The sequence below is a fragment of the Macaca thibetana genome, chromosome 6, assembly GCF_024542745.1.
Source record: "Macaca thibetana thibetana isolate TM-01 chromosome 6, ASM2454274v1, whole genome shotgun sequence".
NCBI lineage: Eukaryota > Metazoa > Chordata > Mammalia > Primates > Cercopithecidae > Macaca > Macaca thibetana.
In genome coordinates, this window is record NC_065583.1 from 44,200,809 (window position 1) to 44,218,572 (window position 17,764).

The window sequence follows — 17,764 nt, forward strand, 5'->3', positions numbered from 1 at the left end:
AATGTAGTGGCATGATTATAGCTCACTGCAACCCCTGCCTCCTGAGTTTAAGGGACTGTCGTGTCTCAGCCTCCCGAGTAGCTGGGACTACAGGTGCCCTCCACCATGCCCGGCTCATTTTTGTGTTTTTAGCAGAGATGGGGTTTTGCCATGCTGGCCAGGCTGGTCTTGAACTCCTGGCTTCAAGTGATCTGCCTGCTTCGGCCTCCCAAAGTGCTGGGATTACAGACGTGAGCCATTGCGCCTGGCCCTGAGTTCCTGATTTCAATTCTTTTGGTTGAATACCCAGAAGTGGAATTGCTGGATCATATGGTAGTTCTATTTTTAATTTTTTGAGGAAATGCCATACCGTTTTCCACAGGAGCTCCACCATTTTACTGAATCTATGTATAATTATTTTTATCATTTAAATTCTAATGATATGTAATTCATTATACATTCAAATATTTTACAGAAAAATTTCCTTTACCTTAAAATATTCTTTATATGTTTCCTTTGGATCCTTGTCAGTAGGTCTCCTTTTGGAGTCATCCTTGACTTGTCTTTTTCCCCCCTATATCCAACATTCAAAGAATGAGGAAATTCTGTCAACTTGGTCTTCAAAATATACCCAGGATCCCATCAATTCTTATCACTTCCACTTGCCTGACTTGCCAGTCTGCTCTCCCCAGAGCAGCTGGAACAGTCTTTCTAAAACCTGTCAGATCATGCCATTCCTCAGCTTGAAATTCTCTTAAGGTCTTGCGCATTTCATAAAACCAAAGGCCTTACCATGGCTGCATGGCCCTTCCATCCTTGTGCCTCCCAAACTCGCCTCCCATCATCCCTGCCTTTCCTGAGCTTGCCTCCATCATCCCTGCCCCTCCTGAACTTGCCTCCCATCATCCCTGCTTCTCCTGAACTTGCCTCCATAATCCCTTCCTCCCCTGAACTAGCCTCTTTTCATCCCTGACCCTCCTCCTGAACTTGCCTTCATCATCCCTGCCTCTCCTGAACTAGCCTCCCATCATCCCTGCTTCTCCTGAACTCGCCTCCATCATCCCTGCCCCTCCTGAATGTGCCTCCATCATCCCTGCCCCTCCTGAACTCGCCTCCATCATCCCTGCCTCTCCTGAACTAGCCTCCCATCATCCCTGCTTCTCCTGAACTCGCCTCCATCATCCCTGCCCCTCCTGAATGTGCCTCCATCATCCCTGCCTCTTCTGAACTCGTCTCTATCATCCCTGCCCCCCTGAACTCACCTCCATCATCCGTGCCCCTCCTCCTGAACTCGCCTTCATCATCCCTGCCCCTCCTGAGCTCGCCTCCATCATCCTTGCCTCTCCTGAACTAGCCTCCCCTCATCCTTCCTTCTCCTGAATTCACCTCCATCATCCCTGCACCTCCTCCTGAACTTGCCTCCATCATCCCTGCCTCTTCTGAACTCATCTCCATTATCCCTGTCCCTCCTGAACCTGCCTCCATCATTCCTGCCCCTCCTGAGCTCACCTCCATCATTCCTGCCCCTCCTGAACTTGCCTCCATCATCCCATCATCCCTGTCCCTCCTGAGCTCACCTCCCATCATCCCTGCCTCTCCTGAACTCGCCTCTCGTCATCCCTGCCCTTCCTCCTGAACTCGCCTCCTGTCATCCATGCCCCCTGCCCCTCTTGAACTCCGCTGTCATTATCCCTGCCCCCCCTCCTGAACTCACCTGTCATTATCCCTGCCCCTCCTGAACTCGCCTGTCATTATCCCTGCCCCCCCTCCTGAACTCATCTGTCATTATCCCTGCCCCTCCTGAACTCGCCTGTCATTATCCCTGCCCTTCCTCCTGAACTCGCCTCCATCATCCCTACCCTTCCTGTACTAGCCTCCCATTATCCCTGCCCTTCCTGAACTTGCCTGTCATTATCCCTGCCCCTCCTCCTGAACTCGCCTCCCATCATCCCTGCTTCTCCTGCAGCCACACGGGTGTTCTGGCTGCTTCTGGAACACCCAGGTGTGTCCTTTCTCATCTTTGTACTCAATGTCTCCTCCCCTGGGGCACTTTCACTTCCACCTTCTCCCCTACCCCAGCTGCATGGCAGGGTCCCACCTTCACTTCCTCTGTTCAAATATTACCTTCTCAAATAGGCCTTTCCAGACCACCCTATTTGAACGTTTAAACTAGCACCCTCCCCACTTGCTCCCATCCTCAACCCTGCTTGATTTTCTTCACAGTCCTTAGCTCCACCAGTCACATTTACCTGTCTCCCATCTCCACCACAAGGTAAACGCCATAAGAAATATACCCTTCTCTGTTTTGTTCATTTTGTATCCCAGAACCCTAGCAAGGGCTGGTGTATCTAGGAATTCCTACCTAGTCCTTGAATGCATGTTCATACATGCATTTCGTATAGTAGTGATAAACTCTTAAAAGGCTCTGGAGTCAAATTTCCTAGTTTCTAAAATGGGTTCCAGTTTAATTACTTTGAATATTTTGCTTAAGCTAAACCTCAGTTTCCTCATGTGAAAAATGGGGACAAATAATAACACCTCCCTCATAGAGTTATACCTGAGGATTCAATCAGATAATCTATGTAATGTGCTAGTTGCTACATCTGCAAATGATAGGTGATCAAAAAAGTTATTTTGTTGTAATTGATGTTATTCTTTTGATTTCTGCATTTTTTTTTGCTTGATCTTGTTTCATGTGCACAACAGCAAATATCATGTTTTAGGGCTATATGATCTGCATTCTAATGGTTTGTGACACCTGGCTTAGCCATTCCCCAGGTAGATGATTATGGGCTTTTTTCCCCATTATAAATAGTGCTGTGACCAGCTCCTTTGTACACCCTGTAAATGTGTACTTTTTGTTCATCCTTGTTAAATATAAACTGTTTGGGATGCTGTCTTTTTATTTGGCTTGATGGATGAAAGGCTTGGAGGTGGTCATGTGTCCTTTCTCCAATTGGCTGACCCAGCACCCCCGGCCCACTTCCAATGACACCAGCTGGACACAGTGCTACTGCTTGTGGCTTTTCTGGTTGAAGTGGAGGCTGATGAAGGGCAGGAGTTTTTCTGTGGAGGAACATGACATAGAGGAAAGGGAACAGGCTCTGTGACTAGGCAGACCTGGGGTAGAATAACAGTGCTGATGTTTCCTAGCTGTAGGATCTTAGTCAAGTTATGTAACCTCTTTCAACTTCAGTTTCCTTGCTTAACACAGAAAACTGAGATGACCTACCTGAAAGGGTTGCTGTGAGGACTTCAGATCCCATTTGAAGCACGTTTGGTATAGCACCTGGCACACGAGAGGTGCATAGACAGTGTCTGCTGTCATTATTGCTATTTTTCTTTGTAGGGAGATAGTCTCTGCCCTACAGGACACTGGTTAATGGGGGAGGGTGGGTAAAATGTTAAGGTCGAATGATAACATTGCCACTCAGTCTCATGGAAATGCAGGTCTGTCTAGTGTCTTTGTGCATTGGAAGATAGGTTCAGCCCTGCAACTTCCCCTTCTAGAAGATGCTCTGACTTGGTTTAAACACCATCAGTGAAAAAAGCTTTCTTTCCCATCTAGCCTGACCCTTCATTTCATGGCGTTCATCATGTAAACGCTTGAGGCTGGTGCCATCAGGGGCCTTGCCCGAGATGACTGAACTGGTTGGCTCTGGCCTGAAAACACAGATCCTGGCACCTCCAGTCTGGCTGCCTCCTCTGTTAGAATAAACCTGCAATTGTAACCCCAGAAGAATGATGCAAGTCTTTCTCCCTGTATTTTTCTCTTCTCTTTTTAAAAATGCCATTTATTTTAGAGCCGAGAGAACATTCAAAGTCTGAGTTAGAGGCTTCAAATGTGTGATGCCTGGGGAAGGGGGCTGGTGGGACACCTGATGGCTCTGGGAAGAGATGTGATTTGTAAATCTTATTGAGATCTGAGGTGAGAGGGAAGACTAGACACACGAGAGAGAGGGAGAGAAGATAATTAAAACAGCGACAAAGATAGGATTATTTATAATGGTACAACAGAGTGAGTGAATTCAGACATGGACCTGGGTTCTGAGATTGCAAATAAGATGTATATATATACTCCAGTTGAAGCTGACTTAAGCAAAGACAAACTAAATGGAATGTGTTGACAGATGTACCTGGCTGCTCACCTTCCCCCTCAGCTCTGATTTTCTCTCTGCTGGCCTTGTTCAACATCTCCTCCAAGAAGGGCAGGATGGCCACCTTTGACTCCTGGCTGTCATCTTAGCATCATCAGTGAAAAGACACCTCTTTCCTACTAATTCCAATGAAAGCCCTATAATTGAGCCACACTGGCCTGGCTTGGGTCATGTGCCCATCCTGAACCAATGACTGTGGCAAGGAGAATCATATGCTTGTCGGGCAGGCTGGGCCATTTGTCCAGCTTGGGAGGCACCTGCCTTCCTGCGTCATATGGGCTGAGGGAGGGCAGGAGGGGCCCCTCATAGGAAAATCAGAGCATGTTTAGCAGAAGAAAAAGCAAAGAATACCGGGCAGGCAGAAGTCTCAGGTCTCTGCTCCATTTATTATGTGCTGATATTTACTCATCTGAACATTTGCCTTTATGCAAATGAAGGGTGCCCCATGAATGGCTTGTGTCAGGTGAATAAACCCAGTCTTCATAAGAATAAAAATATAATGTATCACCTTTTGTAATTTTCTTACAACCTTTGTACACACCACAAGTAGGGGGATTGTAGATGACTATTGAATTTGAGTTCAATAAAAGATTTGTACCTCCTGAATTACACTTCCACACACAAGATAGGATACATTAACTTAATTACTGTTGGATTCAATAACATAGGCCATTGCCCTGGGAATTTATTTTGTGTTATACTCAGAGAGAGAAACTAGGCATCATTTCTAAAGGCAGTCAATTTCCAATTATCCATGCTAATGGAAGAACACAGCATGTGGAGACTCTAAATACAGTTTCTGTTTGGTTTAGGGAGTGGACATGATTTTTTATTTATCTACCTGAGTTATTTGTCTTGCTTGGGCTTAGGAAATGTTAAAAAGAGTTTGCATTATCTGGGTCTATACTTTCTTCTTTTTCCCTTAGTTTACAAAATGTGAAGTGTATTTTATTATTTGGATTAAAAATTTTCATTTTGAACTAATTTTAGACTTATGTAATAGTTGTACAAATAATATAGTTTCCTTATACTCCTCACTCAGCTTAGCTTAATGTTAACATCATATGTAACCATAGTACAAAGCCAGAAACTAACATTGGTACGACACTATAAACTATAAACTTTATTTGAATTTCACCCATTTTCTACCAATGCCCCTTTTCTGTTCCATAATCCCACATTTAGTTGTTATTTCACTTTAGTCTCCTCCAATTTTTGACTGTTTCTCAGTTTGTCTTATTTTTTATGATCTTGACACTTTTGAAGAATACTGATCGGTTATTTTGCGGAATGCCTCCAGTTTGGGTTTGTCTGATGTTTTCTCATGCTTGGAATGAGGTGGGCATTTTTGGCAGGAACACTAAGGAAGTATCCTCTGTGAATTGTATTAAGAGGTTCATGATGTCAGCATGTCTTATTATTGGTGATTTTGACCTTCATCCCTTGGTTAAGGTAGTTTCTGCACCGTTTCTCCACAATAAAATTACTATCCTTCCTTTTATAATTAACAAATATCTTCGGGGAAATACTTTGAGACCATGCAAGTCCTGTGTTTCTTCAAACTGTCACCTGCTAATTTTACCATCCATTGATAGATCTTGTCTGCAACAGCTACTGTAGTGTTTGCCTAATGATGATTTTCTATTTCCCTTTTTCCTTCTACATTTATTAATTAGAATTCTACTGTAAGGAAGAACTGTCCTTTCTTCGCTATTTGTATGTTTATTTATTCTGTGGGTTAAATCCAATACTATCATTATGTTTTTTTTCCAAAATTTTTCTAGCTTTGACCATTAGGAGCTCCTTTAGTTTGGATTCTATTCTTTTATTTCTTTATTCAATAGACTTCACTTATTTAGAGTAGTTTTAAGTTAACAGCAACATTGAGCAGAAGGCATTGATACTTCCCACCTACTCCCTGGTCCCCCCACATGCACAGACTCTCTTGTTATCGACATCCCCTGCCAGAGTGGTACGTTTGTTACAATTGATGAATCTACATTGACATCATCTAAAATCCATAGACATGATGTTTCAGTGGGTGCAGTACATTCTATGGGTTTAGACAAAGTCTAATGACATGTAGCCCTCATTACAGTATCATACAAAGTAGTTTCTCTGCCCTAAAATGCTCTGTGCTCGGCTTATTCTTACCTCTCTACCCTCTGTTTTCTGGACACCACTGATCTTTTTACCGTTTCCATAGATTTGCCTTTTCCAGGGTATTGTATAGTTGAAATATCGTGCAATCTGTAGCCTTGTTTCAGCCTGGCTTCTTTTGATTAGTAATATGCATTTAAGTTTCCTCCATGTCTCTTCACAGCTTGACAGTTCATTTCTTTTCAGTACTGAATAATATTCCATTGTTTGGACATACCACAGTTTGTTTATCTAGACCTTATTCTTTTGACAAATCCACATCCTTTGTGAGCATTTTCTGACTTTCTATCACCAAAAAGTGTTCCAGCTTTATCTCATATTTTTCCTGCTCTAGCACTGAAATCAAGCACTTTTCAAGGAACTCTAGTTCTTTTAATTGAATAGTGCTTAGAATAGAATAGTGCTTTGAAACCAAGACCTAGGGACTGGGTATTCTTATTGATCCTGGGTTGCATTTGTTCTAGACCCTCTCCATAGAGCTAGGAAATACATGATTTTACTAATCTGTACATATATACCATCTATATTTCTTGCACCATGGTTTGATGAAAGGAGTGGCCATGTTGCAGAGATAAAAACTATGTATGGTCCCAACAATATGGGTTCCCTTATCCTAAGGCTAATTTAGCTACTGCCACAGCTGAATGTTCCATCTGCCAGAAACAGAGACCATTGCTGAGCCCTTGTGTATCAGACCTCTTCCAACTTGGAATGTGCAATGTTTTGTTCTGACTGGGATTGACACGTATTCAGGGGTCAGATTTGCCTTTCCTGCCCACAGTGTCTCAGCCAGCACCACTATGCTAGGGACCAAATCGGTGTCTGATCTACTGGCATGGGATACCACATTACATTGCCTTTTATGGCAAGGAAGGTATAGCAGAGAGAACATACCATGAGATCCACTGATCTTTTTAAAAACTATACCATCTGAAAGTTGCTGGCCTGGTTAAGGATTGAAACAGCCTCTTGAAGATATAACTGAGGTACTAGTTTAGAGATGATATTCTGCAAGGATGGGGCAAGGCTAAAGGATCCTTTAGGGTGAATAGACACCTTAAACCAATAGACATTAGATGGTGCTGTGTCCCTAGTAGACAGAATACACGAGTCAGAGAATCAAGGGGTGGAAGAAAGAGTACCCCTGCTCATCCTCATACCCCTCCACCCTGGCAGCCATCAGCCAATGCCAGGGGGAAACAAAAGACCAACCCCTCAAAGGGCACCAAGAAGGGGCACCAGCTCTGTGTTTCTGAGCTCCCTGGGGACCGGATGGAAGTGGTCTCCAGCAGAGATCACACCTTTGCTTGGCTTTCTTCCCCTGAACTTGTCTGCTTCCCTTGCTGTCCTTCTCAGAGCATGCTCTCAATCAATCACTTCCTCAAGAATCCTTGTCTCAGGCTCTGCTTCTAGAGGGATATTGCTAATTGGTCATTTTTACTCAATTAATGTCATACTTTCCCAGCTCTTAAATATTCTCAAATAATAAGATTTCTAATGGCCACATGATGTTCTATTATATGAATATAGTTTATTGAACCAATCTGATTCTAGACATTTAGGTTATTCCTGAGCTTTCACTATTATAAATAATTTAGAGAAGAACATAATTGTTGCTAAGCCTTTGTAAACGTTCTTAATTATCTTTCAGGTTAAATTCCTATGGGTGAAGTTACAGAGTCACGGGTCACAAACATTTTATGGCTCTTAACATAAATGTCAAGAACCTTGGCCTCCAAGAGGACTGTACCAGTTTATGAGCCCACAAAGACAGCAACTTTTTTTCATTTTCGCCAGCCCAGAGAATAATGGTTTTTAAAAGTATCTGCAAATTTGACTGGTGACTTATTATCACAATGTGTTTTACTTTGGTTACTGGGCAGTTTGGTTATTTATATTTCTTTGGTGAATTGTGTATTTAAGACTTTTGCCCATTTTCCCATTGACGTATTTTCCTCATTAATTTTTTTCTCTATCTTTTTTTTTTTTGGAGACAGAGTCTCACTGTGTCACCCAGGCTGGAGTGCAGTGGTGTGATCTCAGCTCACTACAATTGAGTTCAAGAAGTTCTCCTGCCTCAGCCTCCCCAGTAGCTGAGACTATAGGCATGGGCTAATTCTTTGTATTTTTAGTAGCCACGAGGTTTCCCCATGTTGGCCAGGCTGCTCTTGAACTCCTGAACTCATGTGATCTGCTCACCTCAGCCTCCCAAAGTGTTGGGATTACAGGCGTGAGCCAACGCGCCTGGCCCCTCATTAATTTCTTTGAGCCTTTTTTTGGTAATTGATTGAAAGTACAGGGAACTTTCAAGTTTAGATGTAAAGGGCACCACACAGCTTTTCACAGAGTGCAACAACAGGGTAGAAGTACAATGGCCCTGTCCCTTCATTTTGCAAGAGAAGAAACTGAGTCCTAGGAACGTCCAGGGAAATCTGGCATTGATTGAGCCAGGCCTCTTGACTCCCAACAGAGTTCTCCCTCCACCATCTTTGTCAGAGTGAGGGCTAAGAGTTGACAGAATAACAGCCACTATTGCCAATCCAACATTAATCGTGCACTTAGTATGTGTCATATTTGGTGCAAAGCACTCTATGTATATGATCTAATCTTCTCAAAACCCTGATAGGTATGTGCTATTATGATTACCACTTTACAAATAAGGAAACTGAGGCACAGAGAGGGTGAAAATTGTGTAGAGGTCATCCATGCTAGGAACCCTTTGGAAGAAGAAAAAGAACAGTCCCCATGGTTGTGCCCTAACATAGTCACAGCTTGTCCCTGGTGCGGTTCTTTTCCTCTTCCCTTCCCCCCTGCTAAAGTCATTCTGTGCACCCAATTCTGTAACTTGCTTTTCTTTCACTCTATGTTTCATGTTGCTTCATGGATTTTATAGCCATCATTTTAATGCCCTGCATAATATTCCTTTGTTGAGCAGATGCTAAATTCTTGAATTTAGTGTACTCCCACTGAAGATGTTGGGAGAATTTCTGGGGACCCCTGCTGTCTCCCCTGCAGTTCTCCCTGGCTTGATAATTCCCTTTTCACTTCATGCCTTGAGTGAAATGATACAAATTTAACTTGCAAATTGCCCAAGGATGTCTTTCATAGTTGGAGGCATCTGTAAATTTTATGCAAATATGTGTGCAGCCAGGCGAATTCTTTCCAATGCTTTGACCTTAAGAAAAATCTAGTGGAGATGAGTGTGTAAATGGTTAAAATGTCTTCTCTGAGCCTCAGTTTCTCAGTCTATAAAGGGGTGAACTAACCTGCTTGTGTAAGCCGCATGTGTGAAACTTTAAGGAAAAATTACATGGTACGGGATTATGAAATCCTATCAATTTAAGGGGTACAAGTACAGTTTTATTACATGTATGTATCGTATAGTGGTGAAGTCTGGGCTTTTAGTGTAACCATCACCTGATTCTTGTACCTTGTACACATTAAATAATTTCTCATCCCTTACGCTCCTCCCACTCTTCTAAATCTCCAGTGACTATTGTTCCGCACTCTATGTCCATGTGTACACCCTGTTTAGCTCCCAACCGTAAGTGAGAATATGCAGTTCTTGAGTTTCTGCTTCTGAGTTGTTTCACTTAAGATCATGGCCTCCATTTCCATCCATGTTGCTTCAAAAGACATGATTTTATTCCTTTTTAAGGCTGAATAATATTCCATTTTGTGTGTGTGTGTGTGTGTGTGTGTGTGTGTGTGTATGCACCACACTTTCTTTAATCATCTGTTGATGAACACTTGGGTTGATTCCATATCTTTGCTTGAATAGACGTTTCTCCAAAGAAGGCCTACAAATGCCCAACAGATGTATGGAAAGATGCTCATTGTCACCAGTCATCAGGGAAAGGCAAATGAAAATCACAAGGAGATATCATCCTACACCTGTCAAAATGGCTATTACAAAAAAAACAAAAAAGACAGGTGTTGGTGAGGATGAGGAGAAACTGAAACCCCTGTACACTGTTGGTGGGAATGCAAAATGGTGTAGCCGCTGTGGAAAACAGCATGGAGATTTCTCAGAAAACTGAAAATAGAACCACCATATGATCCAGCAATTCCACTTCTGAGTATTTTTCCAAGAGAATTGAAATCAGGGTCTCAAAGAGATATTAGCCTTCCTGTGTTCATTGAAGCCTTATTCACAAGATGTGGAAACAACTTAATGTTCATGGATAGGTAAATAAAGAAAACGTGACACATATATATATATATGTCACACACACACACACACATATATACACTGCATGATTCTTCTTATATGAGGTATCTAAAATAGTCAAACTCGTCAAAGCAGAGAGTGGAGTGGCAGTTGTGAAGGGCAGGTGGAAGGGGGAGATGGAAGTTGCTAATCAACAGGTATAACATTTCAGTTATGCAAGATGAATAAATTCTAGAAATCTGCACAACATTGGGCCTATAAATGACAATATTTAAGCATTTTACACTTAAAAATCTGTTAAGGGAGTACGTCTCATGTTAAGAGTTTTTAGCATTAATAATACTAATAATACTAATAATACTGATGCCTTTCCAGTGTTGTTCATTCCCGGGTGCTTGAGCCGGTTCAATTTAGTGTGCAGAACCTTGCTGACCCATCTGTATTCCGTTTTGGAAGTTTTGGTAGGAAATATTTACAGGAAGTATGGTTTTGCTTCATGCCAGCTCAGTGGGTGGTTTTGGAACCCCTTTTGAGTAAGTTAACACTCCAGTGAGATGGGGCTTCTCAGGGGGCGCAGCAAACAAGTTGGGTTCATTTCGTTGTGTTTCCCGGGCCCTTCTGGCTATGTGGGACTCCTCCAGCTCCAGTTTTGCTCTCTGGTTTGCATCCCAGCTTGAAAGCCATTTGGGGCACTTGTTCCTCAAGGAACTCCATTTTGCTCCCAGTCCTGGGATCCTCAGTGAGCTGGAGCCTCTTTCAGCACCCTTGTCCTGTGGGGCACAGCCACACTCTGTTGACTCAGCACTCACCATCTTCTATTCCTCAAGGCGTGAGCCCGCATTGCACCCACACTGTGCAGTCCTTCTAAAGGCAGCCATCTGGCACTGACCCTGAGAGGAAAGGAGGGCCCTGCCAGCCTATCCCAGAGCTTCGCAGTGTGCGTGGAGCCTGATGCCAACATGTGGTTGCATTTCTCTTTGTAAATGAATACAAAGCTAATAAGAAAAAGAAAAAGAACCTGGATTGCCTTTCTGAGTAAGGAAAAGAAAACTGTCTTCAAGTCTCAGATGGCTTGTTATTCAGCCAACAGAGATCAGGTGTGTACATATTTTCCATCAGACTATGAAGCGCATAAGGCTTGCACATCAAGGGAAATGCCGTGGGTTCCATGGGCGGTGGCAGCAGTGTGCCTGAGTGCTGTAGTGGGTCATAGTGGGAGCTTTCACGTCAAGCAGTCCCCGGCTCTTCTTCCATTTACTCACTGAGTCATCTGGGATAAGGGATCTCTCAGCTCTGGGACTCAGGCTTTTGTTTTTAACACGAGGCTTCTCACAGTGCCTATTTCATGGGGGATTGTCAGGAGGATTACATCAGATAACACACAGGACTATAGTGTCTGACATGCCGTAAGTGCTCATGCATGTCAGCCCATGTTGTTAGTCTTGTGGGCCTCATAATTTTTTCCTCTGTAGTCAGGGCTTGGGCATCCTCTTCTCTGTTTCTGAGTAGTTGCTTTGCCATTAGTTTTCTGGTATTTGTTTTCATTTCGTTGTGAGGTATTCATTTGCTTAAAATCAATTCCTCCTAAGGTGGGTTATCCGTACACCATGGCTCTGCATAGAGGAAAGAAAGCAAGAAGGCATATGTGTGTGTGTGTCTGTTGGTGGTGGGGGCGGGTGTGGGAAACGGCTGTGAGGGACGCAGGGAGATGGAGTGAGCCTGGCTCTGCTGAATACATATAATCAATGGGTGAAATCGACGTGTTCGCAAAAGTTACAAGCCCTGCTGGGTGAGCTGCTTTCAATGGTGTCAAGAAATGCATTTATTTCATTACTCCTCTTCTTGGGACGAGGAATTATTCCAACATCACCTTCAAACCACAGCAGAAGAACCTGGGAGTGGGAAGGTCATGTAATTCCCTCACTATCCCTACTTTCTATCCAAGGGGTGTTTGGGGGTTAAAATATTCAACATAAACCTTGGAGCTTCTCTGCTTCAAAGAAGGGAAGGAAACAAATACATTGAGCTATGAGTATTTATTAATTCACTCAATATTTATTGTGTACTTACGTCCCTTTTTTTCAGCACTATGGGTTCAGCAGCGAATGACAGACCCAGACCCGGACCCTGACTTTGTGCTGCTGAATGTCAGGTGGGAAGACGACATCAAGCAATTGTGCAGCTGTCATGAGTGCAAAGTTGTGAGGGTCAGGGATGACTTTTCTGAGGACTTGCAGAAGTTGTGGCCAGAAGGGTGAGTGAGGCTGTCCAGGAGAAGAGGGGACAGGGAGGAGAGCATCTCAGCAGGAGGGAGCCCTGCAGGAAAGGACCTGAGTGGAGGGGGCAGGATGCTGGTGACCAGAGCATGAGGGGCAGGAACATCCAGGACAGAAAGAGCTAGAGGCCCCTGGGCTTAGCAGGATGCACCGGGAGTCATGGGGCAGTGCCTGGCCTTTGTCCTGAGGGCACAGGAGGGGAAGTAAGTAGAGAAAAGTGATATTTACCCTGAGAGAGGACCACTCTGGCTTCTGTGTGGATAATGAATGACCATAGGTGAGCTGAGAGAGGGAGACACTTATAAGGACTCTGTGGTGTGCAGGTGGCATGTGGTGGGAAGTAGAGTCTAGAGGTACAGCAGTGGGGAGTGGGTGGAGCTGAAAGGAGTGAAAGGGAGATTGACGGATGAGTGAGTCACTGAAAGTGGGGGCTGAGAAGGAGGGCAGAGGGACACTAGGGTCTGGGTGGGGTGGGAAGTGGTTTCCCCAACATGGGGACACAGGAAAGAGGGTAGGTTTAACAGGGAGGATGCAGCTCAGATGTTCAATTTTGGACACACTGAATTCAGAGAGTGCCAATGAGACAGCGAAATGGAGATGCCATGTAGCGGGTAGATATATGAGTTTGCAGCTAAAAATAAATCTGTGTTGATGATAAGGTATTATAGGCACCTCTTTTATTGGATGGAGCCCAATGGGTGATTTGATTCTTGCCCGCATAGCATCATGAACAGAGGGCAGTGGGTATACCTAGAACTTTCTGCAAGTAGGTCCATCTTTCTCTCACTCTCTGTGACCTTCAGCAATTTATCTAGCCTTTCTGGGCTCCCCTAGCCTCAGCATAAGATGGTGATAGTTATGTCTGCTTCTGACTACCAGTAGCACTTGTTTGAGGATCCATTAAACTGAAAATAAAACATGTGGGTCTCGTAGAAATAAGAACTATGTTAAACAAGGAGTTATTATAGTTGTGCATAAGCCAATGAAAAACAGAAATACAGCCCCAAGGCTCAGTATTGATTTTGGTCCCAGGTGCTTCCCGCGGCCGAATAAATCTGCCATTTCTCCCCTCGAGTGCTGGCTGAGCTGATGGCAGGTCTCCAGCTCCCAGCCTCCTTGCCCCTGCTCCAAGGTTACGTCCTTCCTTGGCTCAGGACAGATCCAGCATGCCCACACCTGCCCGGGCTCCTCTGGTCACCCTTCCCATGCAGGGGATGGTTATGGGGAAGATTCTAGTTGTAAGTTGGAGCATGACTAACAGCAGATGCCCTCTGATTAAACTGGGGACAGGTCTTAAGGAAAGTGGAACTTGGATCTGCAGAACAAGGAATTTAAGGAGGACAAAGGAATGGCCCTAGACAGGGTTTTCATACTTCAGGATGCATTAAGGGTTATGGAACTTGCTTCATTCATTGAACCACTGGATAAATATTTATTGAGGGCCCACTGAATGCCAGGTTCCAAGATTAGCCCAGGGATACAGGCGTGAAAAAGACAGTGTTTGCCCTCTTGGAATTAATATTCAAACTGAGGAAGAGAGAGATAATAAACAAAGGAGTAAAACACTCTTGAAGGACTGAGCAATCAGATACAACAAGAGAGAACACTGATGTGGCTGGGAAGGAAGTGTCTATCTTAGACGGTGTGGTCAGGGAAGGCTTCAATGAGGTGGTGACATTTGAGTGAGACCTGACAGCTAAGAAGGAGTTGCCTTGTGAAGAGCAGGGAAAGGAACACTGTGGTCAGAGAGCCTGGCCAGAAGAGAGGACCTGTGGGGCCCAAGCTTGCTAAGTTTGAGGACCATGAGAAGAAATGTGGCTAGAATCTAGGGAATGAAGGGCAGAGGTAAGGGACCAGATGGTGCAAAGTTTTATGAGTAATGGGAGGGAATGTGAATTTTTGTTTTACTGTCATGGCAAGCTATTGAAAGGTTTTATGCAAGGGAGTGATTTCTATTTTAAAAAGATTGCTACATATATACAATGGAGTACTATTCAGTCATAAAAAGAATGAGATCCTGTCATTTGCAACAACATGGATGGAACTGGATATCATTATGTCAAGTGAAATAAGCCAGGCATGGAAAGACAAATGTCACATGTTCTCATTTATTTGTGGGATCTAAAAATCAAAATAATTGAACTTATGGACATAGAGAGTAGAAGGATGGTTACCAGAAGCTGGGAAGGGTAGTGGAGGGTTGCGGGGAAGGCAGGGATGGTTAATGGGTCCAAAAAAATAGAAAGAATGAATAAGACATAGTATGTGATAGCACAACAGGGTGACTATAGTCAATAAGTTAATTGTACATTTAAAAATAACTAACAGAATGTAATCGGATGGCTTGTAACACAAAGGATAAATGCTTGAGGGGATGGATACCCAATTCTACGTGCTGTGATTGTTATGCATTGCATGCCTGTATCAAACATCTCCTGTACCCCATACCCCATAAATACAAACACCTACTATGTACGCACAAAAATTTTAAAAAGAGAAGGCTCTCTTAAAAAGATTGCTCTGACCTGAGTGGATGATGGGTTGCAAGGGAAAGGAAAGAATCAAGGAAACCAGCCAAGAAGCACCACAGTTCTCCGGGTGAGAAGTGATGGTCTTGTGGACTTGGGAGTGTCTGTGGAAGTTGGGTGAAGTGGGTGGCTCCAGGGGATGTTCGAAAGTGGAATGGACCCCCCTTGCTGATGGATGGGAGGTGAGGGGTGAGGAGATGGATGAACTGGAGATGGCTTGCGGGGTTCTGACTTAAGCAGTCATGTGGATGAGGATACATTCACTGTAACAGGGATGAACGGAAAACACAGATGCATGGAGGACATCCAGACTTCTGTTTTGGCCTGGTCACAGGTCTGACGTGCCCATGGGGCATTGAGGAGATGTAAAGTATGAAGCTGGAGGTGCAGTTGGAAGTCATTGGAATTTCCGGGCTGGAAGCGTACCTGGAGGATCTCAGCATACGAATGGACTTGGGACCTGGGGAAAGGGTTTTGGGGGAAAGAGAAGAGGGATAGGTCTGAGCCCCAAGAAACCCTGGAATATCAGCAGGAATGACGGGGGAGGAAGCAGGAAAGCCAGGAGGGTTAGAGCCACGGGAGCCAAAAGAGACTGCTCAGAGGCCACACTGGTGAGGATCGAGGGTACCCACTGGGTCTGGTGACTTGGAGGAGGCTGCTGATGGTGACAAGTCATTTCAGTTAGTGAGGATGAAAGGCAGATTGGAGTGGGTTGAAGAATGAGTTGGAGGTGAGGAGGCAAAAGTGACATTTAGGGACAACTCCTTGGAGAGATTTTGCTATCACACTGGGCAGATAAATGGGGAAGTGCTGCTTACTTGGGTTTCTACGAACATAAGAAACAGTCTCTTCATCATTTCTAAACCTCTCTCCCACTCTGATGCACCCACCCACAGCATTCCATGATAAAATAAACCGTGGATGATGTGCAGTCCCCAACATAGTAGCTGTGACTCCACTCCTTTTTCTCCCTTTTGAGAAAGTTTCTAGGAATGCAAATCAGTCAGAGTAATGTTGGGAAAACCACAGATCTGCTGACTTCCACACATTCGACTATTACATGTAACCAAATTATTTGTAGCACAACTTATTATTGACCACACCATACACTATTGTTGGCATGCTGGCTGCGACATGTTGTTGTTCCAGACATGGTTGGGTGGCATTCATTCATTAAATCATTCATTCATTTGTCAAATATTTTCTGAGCATTAACAGTGTGTCAAGAGCTTGTACTCTGGGCACTGGGAGAAGTGGTGAACAAGACAAACATAGCCTCTGCCCTCAGGAGCTCTAGCCAGGTGGGGAGGCAGACAGAGTAAGTTATATCAATTGAGCTTACAGCCAGAGAAGCACAGTGTTCTCAAAGACAGCGTCACTGTGGGTGCTGGCCTGGCCCACAGGCGTAGCAAGAGTCTCTCTGAAGAAGTGAGGATGAATAAGCAGAGAGCAGAATTAATGAGACTTGTGCTGGGACTGGGTGTGGACAGAAGCCCAGGCAGAAGTGAATACCCAGGAGTGGAGGGAGGCCATTTCCACTGGGGTCAGGGCCAGCCCGTCCAGAAGGTCTGAGAAGGAGGAGAGAGTGGGGTGAGAGGGAGGGTCCAGACGTGCAGGGCCTGTGGGCTCAGGCCAGGATATTGGTCTTTATCAGGAAAGCATTGTGAAGAATTTTGTGTTGAGGGGAGAAGGGTGATGGGATGGTCAGACTTGTTTTGAAAGAGCGCTCAGGTGTCTGGGGAATGGGGTATAGTCGTACAGAGAAAGGTTACAGGCCAGTGTCACCTGTATACAGGCAGGGGAAGGCATTAAGTCCCTTCCAGCCCTATTTCACCAAACATTGCTGGGTATTTGGAAAGGGGGTGGGGGATGTGGCAGGACCAGCTTCCCACTTCTCAGTGTTCTGTCCCTGTAGCCTGATCTGTTTTTCCTCTCTCCCCTCCCTCCCGCCTAGGGGAACCCAACATATTAGTGCTGGGGCCGGTTCTCAAGGGGCAGGACGGTGGTAAGCATGGCATAGGGCACGGGAGTGCAGAGATGCAGGTGGGTGCATGACTTGGGATGGGCAGTGCAGATATTCACTTATCCAGGGAATGGCAGGACAGTGGTTCTCAAACTTTGCTGTGCATAAAAAACGCCTGGGGAGCTCATTAAAAGTGCAGACTTGGAGGCTTTCCTAAGGCATGCTGACTCAGCAAGTGAGGCCAGCGGGGCAGGAATCTTCATTTTTAAGACGCTCGCTTCTCTCTCCACCCAGGTGATTTTGATCTAGATAACCCGATGGCCTTCCTTTTGAGAATGCCTCCATGCTGGCCTGCGTCTTGGCCTCATATCCTCAGTCTCCTCTTCTGTCTCGCACCAGCCTGGGCCTGAAAGCTGATTTCAGCCCTGCATTAGGATGTGAATGACCACGTTACGGGCTGAGGCGGCCGGGCTGTCGGGCAGGCAGCGCGCGGCCGCCAGGGGGCGCCAGAGCCTTGGCTCGCGCGCTCG

At 44.8% G+C, this 17,764-nt stretch overlaps 1 protein-coding gene across 1 annotated transcript in view; it reads left to right on the forward strand.

Moving 5' to 3' along the window:
* The window catches only part of SPOCK1 (SPARC (osteonectin), cwcv and kazal like domains proteoglycan 1), a 616,468-nt gene that overhangs the window by 82,080 nt on the left and 516,624 nt on the right, over window positions 1–17,764 (forward strand). The gene's annotated exons all lie outside the window — the stretch shown is intronic.